Below are 18,401 nucleotides of genomic sequence, written 5' to 3' on the forward strand. Positions count from 1 at the left end.
ATACCTGGAAAAAGTATAAATCTATTTTTGATCAGTTACCACCCCCGGATAGAAATTAAGTTTCTGATGTTTGTCAAAAAGGGGGAGTGATACTATATAAGGGGAGTAATATATTATATTTGGGGAGTGATATAGTTTTGGTGATATAGCTTTGATATAATATTCAGAGTATTGTATATAGGGGGAGTATACTGAGCAGAGTATGTAGAGTAAGCAGAGCACACAATCACAGAACCAAGCATGCAAAATTAGAGTTATGTATAGTATAATGACAAGGGGAATATATCTGAATATACTATTTCATTGACTATTATATATATTGTCAAGTATAGTCATTTTGCAATGTATATAGATTTTTGAGTTATGACTTTGAAAGTAGTTTTGTCAAACATCTCAACTAATGTCAAAAGGGGAGATTGTTACTACTTATCAAGTTGCCATTAGTTTTTATATTCAAAGTCATACTATATACTCTAGTTAGTTAGCACTACTGAATCATGCAGTCGGTATAACAGAGAAGATGATATGCACAGTCTAGTCAGTTATAGAAGAAAGCAGTCACAGAACATAGTACACACTGAGCTGTCTACCGAGTATCTTTTTATAGCTACCAAGCAGTAAAGATGACACACCGAGCTGATATTCACCAAGTGAAACATGTTACCAGATACATTGAACCTGGACATGCATATGAAAATGTGTTACAAGATCGAGGCACATCTAACTGTTATCACATTGGAAATTGCACTAGAAGATTGTGTATGATTACAAGATCAATCTAACCTATGAAATATTTTGTTTAGTTATTCATTCGAGGAATCTTGTTTGTAAGATCGAAGCAATGAATTGGATCACTATTTTAAGAGATCTATTTATACAGCATGAGTTAAGTGTATGTATGCATGAAAAAAAAGACTGTTACAGAGACACAGAGGTCACCAAGAAAGTTTTCAGAGAACAGTCAAAGAATAGAGTAAATAGAAGGGTTTACTAAGGTATGTTATAAGCAAGGTAATCTATTCTGAGCACATAGAATCTACTATAACATTTTAGATGTAAAGTTGCAGATATTTGTAATGATTTTATTGTAATATAGTGAAGTTGTAAGAGAAACCTTTAACAGGGTAAAAGACTCTAATCAAGTCTATAAATTGTAAAGCCTCTAACTAGGTGCAACATTCAGAATAAATATTGTAAAATCCTTTAGCAAGGTAGATTTAACAAATCTTGTTACTCCTAACAGGGTAAGCTATCAAAAATAGCTAAAATGTAGCTCTAACCAAGCATTCTTTATTATTGTAGTAGTGAAGTTGTGGGTGCCATCCCCACCACAATTTTTCTCTCTAACCAAGAGTTTCTGTGTAACCAAAATATATGTGTTATGGAGTGAATCATGTATGATTGTTATCTATTTGTTTTAACTTTATTTAATGTTACTGCACTATTTTGTTTATGCATAACAGTAAAGTTATTATTCAAGAAAAGTTTTGGAGTACTGATTCACCCCTCCCCTCTCAGTACATTAGCTTTCTATATTGGGCCTAACATGTTTTGGAATACAAAGTTCTTAATAAGGTTAAATATTCTTCTAACCAATTAGATATTGATTCACCCCCCCTCTTAGTATCTTTGGGACTATCATTAATCCTAACAGAAACAACATACTTAACATTAGTAGTAGATAAAGAAGTACATGATTGTTTCTTACTGATCCATGAAACCAACTTCTTTCTAAGAAAGAAAGCTCCACTAGAAGTACTTTTCTAGTCATCAACATTTCCAACCCAATCAACATCTATATATGCACATAAAGTAGAGTTATCATCCTTAGGGTACCACAAGTCATATTCTAATGTACCTTGGAAGTATCTAAAAATCCTTTTCACCACCATCTCATGATGTTCTCTAAGATCACTCTTAAATCTTGAAACAATACAAACAACATTCATAATGTCAGGCCTAGTCCGAGTCAAATAAAGTAGACCTCCAATCATAGATTTGTATCTTGTAGGATTTATTGGTGCAGAAACATCTTTCCTTGTCAATTTCTCACTTGTAACCATAGGTATACTTACCGGTTCAGAATCTCCCATACCAAATTTCTTGAACAATTCCTTAGCATATTTAGTTTGACAGATAAAAATACCTTTGTCAGTTTGAGTAATCTAAAAACCTAAGGAAAAATTTATCTCACCAATCATAGACATCTCAAATTCTTTCTCCATATTCTTAGAAAATTCTATACATAATTTATCTTCACTTCCAAAGATAATGTCATCAACAAATACTTCAACAATGAGTATATCATCATCAATGATTTTATAATATAAATTACTATCAACACTACCCTTAGTAAAACCAAGCTTCAAAAGATATTTATCCAACCTTGCATACCAAGCTCTAGGTGCTTGTTTCAATCCATATAACGCTTTCCTTAACCTGCAAACCATATTAGTATCATTTGATAGTGAAAAAACATCAGGTTGCTCAATATAAACTTCCTCATCAAGATCCCTATTCAAAAATGCACATTTAACATCCATCCGATAAACCTTATAGTTTTTATAAGCATCATAGGCAATAAATAATCTTATAACTTTAATCCTAGCTATCGGTGCAAAAGTTTCTTCGTAATCAATTCCTTCCTTCTGAGAATATCCTTTACAAACCAATATAGCCTTATTCCTTATAATTTGACCATCCTCAATCAAAATTAGGAGAATTAGATTCAAAATTCAAAATTCAAAATTCCTTATTCCTTATAATTTGACCATCCTCATTCTCCTAATCTAATTCAAAATTCATATGACATAGCCTTTTATGCCATAACCAACTCTCATCAATATGTGTAATCAAAAATGTCTTCTCACCAGAGTTCAAATGAAATATGTTACCTTTTGTCTATGTACCGGGTGCAATCTCCAAGACAAATCTGTTAATCATTTTGCATTTTCCATCCTTGAACAGTAATTAAAATCCCTTATCTACCAATTGTCCTACACTCAAAAGATTATGCTTCAAACCTTCAACATAATAAACATTCTCAGTATTGTTCTTGCCATCTAATAATATAGTTCCTTTTCCTTTGATCATACATTCCTTGTCATCTCCAAATCTAGCTAGTCCACCATCAAATTCTTGCAAAGATAGAAACTTCCCTTTATCTCCAGTCATATGATGTGAACAACCACTGTCAATTACCCAATCATCCTTATCCTCAATTTTAGTAGCAAGTGCCTTCTCCTTAGGTATAATCTCTTCTAGTGTTGGATCATCTTCCTTGATAGCCAATAATACCTATTTCTTCCCATTGTCAGATCCACTAATAGAGTCTTCTATCGGTTCATCATCTGAATCAGTAATGCCTTCTGCATCCGCTATGTAGCATGATTTGTCTCTATTTTTCTTGAATCTATACTTGTCCTGATATCCAGGGTTAGGCTTAAATGATCTTTTATCTCTTTCATCAAATCTTGAATTCCTTTCACATCATCTAGATACAAATTGACCAATCTTATTACATGTAAAACATTTAAAAGGTGTTTTTCCTTCATACTTACTTCCTAGCGGTCCTTTCGGTACTCTTCTAGCAAATAGTGCTTCAAGTTGCTCAAACTCATCATCTTCTCTCTTCATATCTTCTATTTATTTTGCATATAGAGATTTCTAGTCTTTCTTACCGCTTGTAGATGTCGATGCATGAAAAGCGGGTTTAGTCTTCATAGCTCTAGAAGGTCCAAATTCCTCAAGCTCAAAAGAAGATAGTTTCCCAACCAAAGTATCTTTATTGACAGATGTATTAGCTATTCTTCTCAACTCATTAACATTAGTAGCCTTCATTTTGTAAGTGGGTGGTAGAGCTCTCAGGACTTTAGGAACAATTTCATCTTCACTCAAAGTTCCACCACAACATTGAATTCCCATAACAATCTCATTTACTCTTTCCATGAATGCAGTAACACTTTCATCTTCTTCCATCTTCAGCTTCTCATATCTCAACCAATAACCATCAAGTTTAGCAATCTTCACTATAAGGTCACCTTCATTAAGAGTCTGCAACTTATCCCATATAGCCTTTTCGGATGATTTGTCTGCTAATCCCATGATTTGTTGATCATAACATACACACAAGAGGGTTTCTCTTGCTCTACAATCATTCTCAAGCTCCTTGTCCAGGTTAGCTAGAGGAGGACTGCTAGATCCTAGATTAAAGGGTGTGACACCATTCTGTGTGATCTCCCAAATCTCCTTGCTAAGACATCTTGGATGAGTCTCCATCTGAATCTTCCATACTGTGTAGTTTGTTCCTTCAAGCCTCAATACATCCCTTCGAAAGATAACTCTAGATGAATTGTTTGAACTAAAATTGTTAGTCACCATGGGATCTTCCTCAAGTGGTTAATCTTTCTATAGAGAGGACCAAAGCTCTGATACCAATTGTTAGACACTTCAGATAACCAAAAGATACCTGAGATAGGGGGGCGAATCAGTTGTCATAGATTACCAGAAGCATTAGAAATTTAAACTTTAATATCAGAAACCAAAAAAATAATACCGTAATAGCTGTTAATCCAATTAAGCATAAACAATAATCATAGAATAAAATCCATCCACACAACACCAAGATTTGTACGTGGAAAACCCGGTAAACGGAAAAACCACGGTGGGAAGCCTACCCATAGTTAGATAATACTTTTGCAGTAAGTATGTGAATTACAATGAAGGGGCCTGCACTTCTAGGAAGGCCAAAATCCTAGAGCACACTACTCATCACAAAAGGATCCTCACTGACTACATATAAATCTAGACTACAATCCAAAGAAGTGTTGAACTGCAAAAGATAGCATCTACTATGCTTGAGTATAGTTCTAGTTAAGCTCAATACTGGAGGAATAAATCCTCTTACACAAACCCAATTTGATCTCCAATGATCGACCAACTCCTCTTCCTGAATGATATTACATTATTCGTACATTACATTCCTTGACCATGACTTCTTACAATAACCATGATGATCTAGAATTTGATCTTACATCTTATTTATACAAACCCTCGACTATAAACAATCAGGTCGGCCATGAGACAATAAACCAATTACATGATTATGAACCATGTCAGCCTTAGACTAAACAAATAATATCCAACACTTAAGATATCCCAAAAATATGATAATAGGTCCTATCCACACATTATATTAATACCAATCCATAACCTAGATCAATTGGGACCTAGTATAGGTCCACACGCTTCAGCAATGATCTCCAACGCTAGGTCTCAAACAAGATCACCAACAACATCCTGAAACTCCATCAAAAGCTACACCAATACCAATTATACAATACATCAAATATCACCAAAAATCTCTATCGATGAAACCCTCACCGAAACCAGAAATCAATCTTCTAAGTAAACAAGATAGCATCCAATCACCGGACCAAAACCAATTGACCAAATATGAATATGAGTATCATGAACATGCCAATTCTATCATCAGATTATATCGAAGTCTATCGAATCATGCCAGATCCAAGTTAACCAAAAACCACTCAACCTATTGGGACCAGAAGGGTGCCGGTAAAGTATCCAAACAACTAGTGTTGACATCAATGACAAAACATCATTGCAACACATAATCAATTCCACCAAATGGACAACATAGCATGTGGTCCAGATTCTTTGAGGTGATTCAGGTGGATGTTGATGAGTTCAAGGTGTTTGGGCCAACTTATTGGAAGCTTGTGATCATATTCTTTAGGTCTAGGTAAAAGGATTCGTAGAAGGATTGAGCTGACATGAGCCTACACGTTTCACATTTTTCTATTTTGAGAAACCAACTAGTTGGAGATTTATTTTGGTGGTACAGATATATAAGATTGACTTGGATGATCATTTTGTGTGGTGGTGTGTATGCGAGATTGTGTTGGAAGTGATTAAGTGTAGTTTCACATACGCATCTTTTATGTTCATGATCTGGTACATGGTAGCAAAGAAGAAAATAGCAATTTTTCTGAGTAGTGACAATGGATCATTTTTTAGCCTAACCAGAACAGATTGTTGGCATTTGTAGATACTATACTCTAGCTCAAACATTGTATTTGTGGTGTAGTCACGGTTAGGAAGGACCTCAATGAGATCTATCTAGACCTTGCAGCAAGAGTAAACAAAACATAAATAAGACAAGATGATGGAGGAAATATAGACCTGAATGAATTGGATCATGAAAACTGATTACAAATGATCGGTAACATCTAAGCTACAATATTTGGCTCAATGTCCTACTACATACATGCTTAATTATAGAATTGATCAACTTCAAACCTCTAAAGCTTAAGATATATATATATATATATTATATTCTCTCTGATGAATTATGATGCTTAATTACATTGATTTATATGGGCTAGAGGGATCCGGTCAGCCCAAGAAGAATCAAACAATGATGAATATGATGAAATGTGTAAAATCACCATGTCGGCCTCTTCTAATGAAGATCCTCCAAAAAATCCAAAGGAAGAAGTGTAGATTAGAGGGAAAGTCAGCCACACACCAAGGAACATTGGAATCAATGAACTGAAGCTCTACAGGTCCAAACAGTTTCGGTGTTCTAAGCTAGAAAATTGTCTTAGAATCCGGAAGCGATAACTTGTTGGAAAATAATCCAAATGTTCTACGGTTCAGGAATAAGGAATATAATCATGATTACAATAAAAATTTAGCTCAACAAGATCTAGTGAGAAAATACGAGGAGAAATGCAAAAACTTTAAAAAAGAAAATAAACTGAAAATAAATGTTTTGGGTTGATGCAAGATTGCCAAGAACTGGGATGCTCCTACATCAAACTTCTAGGGTTGTTGAAAAAGTGAGTCCCTCACTTTGTTGAGGTCAGAGGAAAACCAAGGTGGTTCACCTCTTCCTGAGAAATCCAAGATGAATCTTCAATTGGTTTGTACTTCCATTTCATGAGATACTCTTTGTAATGACTACTTCGGGTGCTACACCCAATCTTATTGTCCAAAATATTTTCAATCTAATATAGTTCCTTCTGGGGCAACTATTTCTCCAAGTCTGTAATACTATCTTCACTAAATTATGATTCATGGTACTGATGTAGATCTGCAATGTTGAATATAGGTGAAATACTCAAACTATCAGGGAGTTCCACTTCATATGCATTTCCAGAACTGAATTTCCTCAAGATCTTGGAAGGTCCCAACTTTCTTATTTACAACTTGTTATACATTCCAACTAGAAATATTTCTTTTCTTAGGTATACCATCACTTCATTGCCAACTTCAAATTCCTTATGTCTTCTCTTCTCATCTTCTTTCTCCTTATATTTGTTGTTCATATCCTCCAAATGTTGTTTAACTTGAATATATAAGGTCTTCATGTGATCTACAAATTCTTCTGCCTCTGCACTTCTCTTGTCTTCATTACTAATTTACCTCAATTTTGATATACCTCTAGGGTGTGCTCTAGTAACAATCTTAAAAGGTTCTCTTTTGGTACTCCTATTCACCGAATTATTGTTGGCAAACTCTTCTTATGCAAGGATTAAATCCCAACTTCTGGTCTTCTCTAACTAAGCATCTCAACAAATTTCCCAAACTCTAGTTTACTATCTCTATCTGTCCATTAGTCTATGGGTCAAAAGTAGAATTGAATTTCAAATATGTCTTCATCTTCTTCGAAAGTGTTCTCCAAAAATTATCAACAAACTTAGTGTCTCTATTTGAAACTATGCTCTTAGGTAATCCATGCAATCTCACTATATCCTTGAAAAATAAGTTAGCTACATGCACTGCATCTGACCTCCTCTTACAAGGTATGAAATGAGCCATCTTTGATAATATAACCACCACCACAAAAACTGAATTATTTCCTCTATGTGTCTTAGGCAATCTGAGTATGAAATCCATGATTATGTCCTCCCAAGGTCTCTCTGGAAGTGTCAAAGGCTTATACAATCCCACATTCTAACTACTACCTTTTGTTGTCTATAGCTCTGCACACATTTCTTGACATCCTCATGAATATGAGGCCAAAAGTAATGTTCACTCACCAATACTACTAGTTTGTCAACACCAAAGTGTTCGACCAATCCTCCACTATGCTTCTCCTTGATCATATTCTCCCTCATAGAACTCTTAGGTATACACAACTAAACTCCTCTGAATGACATCCCATCCTAAATAAAATAATCCAACCACTTACTTCTATCCACCATAGCCCATTCTTTACATGCTCTCCAAGGTTCTACAAAATCTAGGTCATCATCATACAAGGTGTTCTACTCCTCAAATCCTAACACCATCACTCTCATCTCTGTCAGCAAATTCATCTTTCTACTTAATGCATCAACAAATTTGTTTGAATTTCCACTTCTATGCTTCAACACAAAGCTGTAACTCTGCAATAATTTTACCCATATCATGTGTCTCTGATTCAACTTACTCTGACTATTCAAATAATGCAAGGCTTGATGATCAATATACAACATAAATTCATTAGGCAATAGGTGATGTCTCCACTTCTTCAATGCTTGAACTAAGGCATAAAATTCTTGATCATACATTTAATATCTCCTTCTTGCAACATTCAACTTCTCACTAAAATAAGTTACTGCTCTCCCTTCCTGACTTAATATAGCTCCAACTGCATTCCCAATTGCATCACAGTCAACTTGAAATACTTTGTTGAAATCTGGTAAAGCTAACACGGGTTGCTCAGTCACCTTTTGCTTCAACAATTCAAAAAATTAATTTTCTCTAGTTGTCCATTTGAATTCTTTCTTATCTCCTCTCATTGTCTCAATCATAGGGCTACATACTGAACTGAAATTCTTGATAAACATCTGATAGAAACTGGCCAATCCATGAAATGATCGTATCTCTCTAGTTCTTTCCAGTGTAGGCCATTCAACAACTTATTTTACCTTCTCAGGGTCCATCTTCAATCCATTCATAGATATCATGAATCCCAAATAGACTAACTCTTCCTTCATAAAACTACACTTCTTTAGATTTATCAACATCTTCTTTTCTCTCGACCTCTACAAAACTTGTCATAAATGCAACAAATTCTCTTCTTTTGTCTTACTGAAAATCAAAATGTCATCCAAATATACAATAACAAACTTACCCAATAATTTCTTCAATACTTCATTCATCAACCTCATGAAAGTACTTGGTGCATTAGTCAATCTAAAAGGCATCACCAACTATTCATACAATCTTTCATTTATCTTGAGTGTTGTCTTCCACTCATCTCTGATTCTAATATGATGATATCCACTCTTCAAGTCTATCTTTGTGTAGTATTTGTCTCCACTCAAACAATCCATTATGTCATCCATCCTAGGCAAAGGAAATTGATACTTCATTGTGATCATGTTTATTGATCTAGAATCAATACACATCCTCTATTATCTATTCTTCTTAGGTGCTAACATGGTTTGTACTGCACAAGGACTCAAACTTTCTCGAATCAAATCTTTCTTCAATAAATCCTAAACTTGTCTATTTAGCTCCTCATTCTTTGTTGGTGTCATCTAGTGTGTAGCTTTGTTAGGCAAACTAGCTTTGGGAATCAAGTCCATGCAATGATTGATACTTCTCATAGGTGGTAATCCATTAGGCACATTATCTGAAATTATGTTCGCATACTTAGTCAGTAACTCCTTTATCTCCTCTAGTTTTTCTTTATGCTCTAGGTTCTCAGTCTTCGTAGGAACTAAGGCAAAACACATGTCTCATGTCTCATTCCATCCAAAAATTTCCTTCCATCCACCAAACAAATTCTAGCATTCCTACAGACTTCACTCTTCAGGGGCTCCTCCAAGGGTAAGAAGGTTTTTTTCATCCCATTCACTACAATAGTGTATATGTTCTTCCTTTCATCATGTATCACCTATCTATCAAACTCCCATGGGCTACCTAACAAAAATGTGACAAATATCCATAGGCATGATATCACACAAAACTTCATCATGATAATTTCTAATTTTTTATTTCACCAAGCATTGCTCACTTACTAAGAACTTGTGATCATCTTGAATCCATGCAATCTAATAAGTCTGAGGGTATCTCAACCTTTCCAACTTCAATTTATTCTTCATTTCTTCTGAAACAAGATTGTCCAAACTACCACTATAAATAACTACTTTACAACACTTACTGGATACCATTTCTTCTAGTTTTTCTACATCTTCTCCCTCTTTCTCTTTCACTTATCTCCTCCACTCAAATTCTTTCTTCTTTATTTCGAGAAATTTTCATCAAATTTTCTTTCGACAAAATTCTCGAGGGTGCATACACCTCCCATGCTTTACACTGGGGCATCTATTTATTTTTCTTCTATCTTTTACCCACTGCCAAATTTCTCGTTGCGTAAAAGAGGGGAAAACTGTAGACACTTAAAAATAATTATTTTAATTATTTTAAGTTCCTAACATAATTAATTTATTAATTATGCCAATTTTTAATTTCTCCTCAATATTGATTAATTATAATGAATATTGTCACTATAGTCCGTCGATTGATTTATTTAATAAATCAATCCCCTTTTATTCCTCTAAAAATCCTCAATATTAAATCTCCTCAAATTCCTCCTCTTAACTAAATAATTTCAATTAATTAGTTAACCTAGGTGATTCCTACAAATCACCTTTTTCCTAATCCATCATTAACCTAATAAATTCTTCTAGAAACTCCCTAAACTCACTTAGCATTATTCTTCTAATTTTTAATTCCCTCCACTCATCCTCTCTCCTAGTCGAATCCTCCTAAATTTTTTATCTACCCTAATCCCACATAATCTTTCTTCTAATCCCTCTCCTAATGAGTTGTAGTGGCTAATCATCATGATTAGCCACAAAGTCAACTCCTTGTTCCTTCCACCAAACCACTCTCCTTAAATGATCTTTTCCTAGGTCAATGTGAGATTTTCAAAATCTCACATTCCTCTAGGCATCCTATCCTCCAAGGAATTTTTAATTCCTCCTTATTCCTTTAATCCCCATGAACATCCTTTTTGAAGAATTTTTTAATTCTTCATCTCTATCCCTCAAGGAATATCTTATCCCTTGTTCTTCCCTAGGCACATTGGGAAGTCTTCCCAATGAATCTTGAGGAGTGTGGAGACAAGAAATACCTTAAAGGTATATCTCTTGGTCTCCACACCTCCTCTTGGGCCTTGTGTGGGCTCACAAGGAATCCTAACCCTTCATCTTGGGTCAATCCTAGCCCTCCATTTCTTCTCCTCTCTTCCTATAAATTGAGGACTCCATCCCCTCATATCTCATCTCCAAGTTTAGTAAATCCATGCTACTAGTTTGTGCCCAAGAAACCATCCTTGCATCCTTACCATGCCAAAATTAGCACTCATCCATACTTAGACATTCCATCCTTTAATCCTCAATCCATCACATCCATTTGTGCATAATATTGGAGAGCCAACCATATTCAAATAACTCAAAGAATCATATCAAGTGGAGCATCATCAAGGGGCGCCTTCACATCACCAAGCTCGATTCGAGGGAGAAGGTATAAGCTTGTAAGGTATAAACATTATGTTTATGTTTTCATGTGGTTTGATTAATATTCCATGTTTTTCATATGTTTGAATGCTTTGTTTGCATACTAACCACTTGAAATCACCTTACTGGTTTTTATCCTCTTCATTTTGGAACATCTGGTGGGACCCACATCCCTAAATCTAATGTTTTTGTGAGTATGGAAGTTGTAGGTATTGGAACAGTGCTAGTGCCTAGAAATTAGCACAAATGACTTGGGTTCAACGCGACAAAAAATCCTTTCAATGCGGGCACATCAGCACTAGTGCAGGTGCACCAGCGTGAGCACCCTAAATTCAAATTAATTTCACACTTCCATTTTGAATTCTACTAACCTTTTTTGGTCTTTTCAGCACAGGCGCTTGCATTTCAGCATGTATGCCCGTGTTTCAACATGGGAGAAACTGTATCAACGCGATTGTTTTAGGAATCCCGCCCTATGTAAAAATTTAAATTTTTTTTTAATTTAAAATTTAACCACTAACTTCTTTGGTGCATGCTTCTATGTTTTTAGCGTGAGCGCAAACGTTTTAGCGTGAGTGCAGGCTTTTTAGCACATGCACAGGCACTTCAGCGTGATCAATCCCGAACAACTTCCTTTAATTTTTTTAGATTTCGGTCCCTGCAGTGCATACACAGGCATTTTGACATCTGTGTAGGCGCTTCAATGTGACTGACTTCATTTCAGTGCGTGCGCTATTTCTGCAAGCCAATAGCTACTGATATTTTTTTTTAATGAGTGTTGTAGCTTCCTCGACTATCCAAGACCTAAGAAATACAAAAAACTACTAATCCAATTGTTTTGCAGGTTGCCTAAGAGGTTCAATCAAAGATTGTGTCTTTTTTTTTTAACCAGGCACCAAGATATAATTAGGGGTTAAATAAACCATTCTCTTTTGTGTTTGTGAAGAGCATAAAAGTAGGACAGTATGCTCTCGTCTATCTAGATGATTAGAAATCTAGACCCTCCAAGCTTTTCATTGTTAGGTCCTGAAGACAACTGAGAGGGGGAAGGTGAATCAGTTGTCCAATAAATTCAAACCAAATTTAACTTAACCAAAACTTAATGCTTAATGTTGGTAAATAGTTTTATTAGTTAATTGCACTAATGGTAAAGATTAATGCATGAAACAGAAAAACCATAACATCCACAACACAAATATTTGTACGTGGAAACCCTGTAAGGGGAAAACCATAGTGGAAAGCCTTACCCACAATCAAATGATACTACTGTAGATAGTATGTGTGTACAATATGGAGTCTGCACATGCATAAAGGCTAGCTGCCTAGAGCTCACTACTCAATCACAAAATGGGAGTCACATTGACTACTATTGGTTGGTTAAATCCAATGATAATGTAATGCTTAAAATAGCATCTTCATATGCTTGATTCAGTACTGGTTAAGTTTTGATTATCTTCTCAAAAACCTTCCTTCAACCTTCAAATGATGTCTATGTGTATAGCTCTGCTTATTTTTGCATATACCCTATAACAATCCATTTTCTTATCGCATATGAATATCACAAATGAGATCTTACATTTATACCATAACCTAAGACCAATTGAGTAGGTCAAATCACTAAGGATATTACAATAAAATCAATCACAAATAAATCAATAAGTGACACATCATGTCAGCTCAATGCATTTACAATAATAATAAATCATCTCCATAATGTGTCATGTTGATCTGGAATAGATACGCTTGTCGGTGCATAAGCTGGACCTATTTGTTGGTAACAAAAAATATACAAACCCGAATAGATCAATAACTAAATCACCAAAACCAAGTGATCAAATAATTTCTTAGACATAACCAGGTAGTCTCCAAGTCATTCCAAGTGCCGGTAACCAATATAACCTATCGGTGAACCAAATACTAGTGACTGTGCATAAGTTACTGACTTTCCGGTGAACATAACCAAAGATCTCCAAGTGATGATAAGTGTTGACAAGTGTTGACATTAATGAAAAAACCATATCAACATATCCAAAATACCAACAATCTCCCCCTTTGGCATTGATGGCAACACAAGGTGGAAAAACCATCAAAGTGCCAAAATAAAAATGCCAAAAACCAAAAAAACCAACAATCTCCTAGAGAGATTATTAACCAAAAATTAAAATACATAATGTCTCTCCCCTAGGAATAATCTCTCCAAAAGATAATGTGTTTTTCCATAATATCTCTTCCCCTTTGATATAAAATTCCAAAGCAACACAAAACCAAATATAAAATACCAACTCATTACAAGATTCCAACTACTCCCCCTAAGAAGCAGCTCTCCTCATCAAAGCTAGAATAAAAGATTTCTCCATTAATTCTGTCGATTGATGAAAAACATCAACTGTCTAAGTCTCTACTGGTGGGGGTAGAACTCCAAGATTCTCTCTAAGATATTCAAAAGTCTCCTTAGGCAAAGGCTTAGTAAAAATATCTACAATCTGCTCTTTAGTATTCACATAAACCAATTTCACTTCTTTTGCTTCAATATTCTCTTTTAGAAAATTGAATTTAATAGAAACATATTTAGTCTTTGAGTGAAATACCGAGTTCTTTGATATATCAATTGCTACCATATTATCACAATAAATAGTTATAGGTTCCTTGCATTTTACCTTTATGTCCTTCAACTTTTTTTTAATCCATAATATCTATGTGCAATTTGTTGCTGCTGCAACATATTCTGATTCTGTTGTTGATGTTGAAGTACAACTCTATTTCTTGCTCAACCATGAAATTAGTCTACTACCAAGAAAAAATGCTCTGCTAGTGGTGCTAATTCTATCATCTACATCTCCTGCCCAATTAGCATCTATGTATGCACATAAATCAAAATTTTCATCTCTAGGATACCATAAACCAAGATTTGTAGTGCCTTGTAGGCACCAGAAAATACTTTTTACTGGTGATTTATGTTTTTCTTTAGGAATACTCTGAAATCTTGAGACAATACATATTGCATTCATAATATTAGGTCTTGTTTGTGTTAAATACAGAAGAGATCATCTGCTCAGGGGGAGCACATAGTTTTGGTAAAATTTTTGGACTTCAAATTTTTGATACAGTTTTGAATTTTTCTCATGTGTGTTGCCATCAATGCCAAAGGGGGAGATTGTTGGCATTGCACACTCCAATGAGAAATTGTAGGTGATTGAAGGTATTGTCATTGATGGCAACCTTGCAATCCTATGGCACCGGCACCGATAGACTCTACACTGACAGATAGTTTACCGACAACGGGAAAGATGATTACTGACACCCTAGCCGATAGGATTTTGATTATTGCATATTGTATTTATTTGTAATATCTTTTTGTAAGATGACAAGGCGAATTGTAATAAGACTCATATATAAGTATGAGATCTTTTAGATCATTGAAGATGCAAACATGGGAAGATTATTGTAGAAGTAATGTCTGAATATTAAGGCAGATTTTGGAGTAAGGTTTATGGTTATTGTATGAGCTTAAACTAGTACTGAACCTAGCATAGCAGATGTTGAACTAAAGCAATACATTATATTGTATTTGCATAATCCATTTTTTAAGTCAATGAGACTTCCTTTTGTAATTAAGTAGTGAGCTTTAGGCAGTTGGCCTTCCTGCATGTGCAAGCCCCTATTATAAGTAATATCCATTCATTGGCTAGTGAGTGAATATTGTGGGTCACAAAGCCCACCAAGGTTTTTCCCACACTGGGTTTCCTCATTAAAAATCTTGTGTTATGGTGTGCTTTCTATGTTGTGCTTATTGTTCATATTTACTACATTAATTCTTGTTTACTGGTACTCTATTTTAGAATGCAATTTGTTTAATAAGATCAAAAAATATGTAAACCGACAAGATACTGATTCACCCCCCCCCCCTCTCAGTATCTTTGGGAATCCTAACATTCATGTTTGTTGCATGATTACCCTTAGTGGTCCTGCCCTCCCGAATTTCTCTTTGAGCCGGTGAGAGGGGAATGACCAAAGTGAGTACACCCAAACCTGGATTCCCAACTCACTATAATAAATAGGTCATTGAGGATGAAAGAATCAATAGTTGGGGCTATATGAGAGTTCACTCTCACATTGGGTGCTTAGTAGGATCCTAGATATCTCAATAACGCTTGCGTGACTACTAAGTTCTTGGTGCTTCGTTGGGCTATAGGCCTCAATTGCGCTTTCGCAAATACGAAGGGTAGCTCCTAACAGGAAGACATATTAAACACCTTGTGCATAGTGGCCAAAAACCTTCTAGTCATTGGTGGAGGAGGTCAGACCTCCAAAGCTACCCATATTTTTACAATCCTTAGTAGAGACACAAAGTTCACCATAAGGAGTTTTCATGGGAATTTATTCTTGGCTGCCCAAGAGAAGTGAGTGCTATGGAGGGGAGTCAGTGGGCTCAAGCATCTAAGTGTTCGCTCTGGGTAAGCCTAGGTAATAAACCAATTGGGATCCAATGACTATTGTCTTTACTAGCCTTAAGAATGTTGTATATGAGCATGAGTGTCTTTGAGAAAAAATTCCTTTGATTATTGTATTTTCTTTGCTTGATACTTTCTTGCCAAGAGTAGACTAAACACATCATTATCCTCAAACACTTTGCAAAAACACCTATCTAAAAACAAACAATCATCCAAGTCAAGGTCCTACTCACAATTCCAAACATAGTCATATCCAAGTCACACCCTAGTCACCATCCACACAAAGTCCTAATTGTGTCGAGCCTTCGTCCATCTCATGTTTCATAAACCTAAGTTGTATAAGAATCCTAAGAAGTCAATCCACTGACCTATCAAGAAGAAGAAGCTCACACAAGCACAACTCATTAGACATCAGAAATTTTGGTACACAAACCACAAACTCTTGCTTAAACATAGGACCTTCTTACATCATTACCATGATTACATCCATGGTCATAGCAATGAGTTTGATGCTAGTGATGAATTAAGAGTTTGTGCCCTCCATCGAGGTTCAAATTTGTCTTTTAACACCAACTATCATCAAAATCAGGGTGGTCATGTCCCTTCGTACAACTTGCCATCCGAACCAATCATCTATTGAGTCATGTTCATGCCAGGATAGCCTAGTCACCAATGTTCTTCTAATCATCACTATCATCCCTCTTCAATCAATCATCCTCAATATTTTCCTAATGACTTAGCACATCAATCAATCACAAAATCAAACACCTTCAATTATCAAATCAATTCTCAAAATCCAAATCAAATCATCCTTTAATCCAATTTAACCTCACATTAAGGTTGCATGCCTTGTGAAGTTTCATTTAGACCTCATCCTTAATCACTTGGCTTTGTGCTTGAAGAAGAATCCTTTCCATGTACCTTTGCCTTATCCTTTGAGTCAATCGAGACTCTTATCTCACATCTTTGTTTCACTTAGGGTCATTAGTTAGCCCTTAATGGAAGAAAGGTTTCTTTATTATCACTCCAAGGTCTAAATTCTACCCAACTTGGTCATTACCTCGCTTGGGGGTTCATCAACATTTCCCACCTAAGATCCTCATCCAAGGACTAAGGTGCAATCCTAATCAAATCGATGTCCTAATCCAAGGACCCTATCAATTAGCAAAATCCATTTTCATCAAATTCAAATTCTAAAATACAAGAGCCTTGCTAAGTCCTCTCATCAAAAATTTCCTTCTTCAACCTTTTCTAAGGTTATTCTTGTATGGTCACAACTCAATCTCAAAAGAAAAAGATGGCCAAACAACAATATGGTATGTCAGACATTAGTGTCCTATATGAAGATCCTATAAAAGATCCTACACAAAGTGTGCAATCTAGCATCTAAAATCAAACACAAAATCCTAATATGGTTGACCAAGATGAACTCTCTCTGAAAGTGAAAACTTTCCTAGCAGACTCTTATAATCAAGAGATGTTGGAGAAATTTATCCAACACAATCCTACTGTGCTTCTAAAGACCCTCCCTTAAAATGGAGCTTGACTCCCACTTGATTTTGATAAATCCATCCTCGGTCAACAACCACAAAGAGACCTCTCTCCCACTCATACTGTCGCACTTGTTACGGCCCCGCCAATCATTCAACCCCAATCAATAGCACCTGCGGCACCTCCCCCCATAGTCTCCATCAAATCTGATCTCATTTATTCTCCAACATGCCTCTATACCATATTCTTCTACTTAACCATATATTTCTATTCCACAAACCTCCATTCTCGTCAACAATGTTGCTTGCTTCATTTGGGCCACACTTAATCTTGTCACAATAGTTTGTGGGTTGCAACCAAGTGTCACTCATGTCCCTGCAATATTGGTCATCACTCTTAGGATTCCCACAGATGCTGAGAGGGGGGGTGAATCAGTATCTAACCGGTATATAGAATTTCTTAACTTAAAACATACAGAACATATTATAACAGTCTATTGGTATGTAAGAAATAATGTAATAAACAGAATTAAAAACATCCACATGAAAAGCACACCATGACACAAGAATTTAACAAGGAAACCCGGTGTGGGAAAAACCTCAGTGGGATTTGTGACCCACAATATCCACTTACCGGCCAATAAGAGAATATTACTTACAACAGAAGCCTGCACATGTAGGAAGGCCAACTACCTAGAGCTCACTGCTCAATGGGAAGTCTCACTAACATACAATGTGGATTGTACAAATCTAATATCTTTTACTGCTTTACAATAGCATCTATAATGCCCGATCTAGTCCTGGTTGCTGCTCTGCTTCTTACATAAACCCTTTAACCTATATTTTGCATAATAGGTCCGCCTTAATATTTTGCTCACATCACTTACATAACTTCCTTACAAAATGTCTACAATGATCTCTTT

Source organism: Cryptomeria japonica, chromosome 1 (genome assembly GCF_030272615.1).
Source record: "Cryptomeria japonica chromosome 1, Sugi_1.0, whole genome shotgun sequence".
Lineage (NCBI taxonomy): Eukaryota > Viridiplantae > Streptophyta > Pinopsida > Cupressales > Cupressaceae > Cryptomeria > Cryptomeria japonica.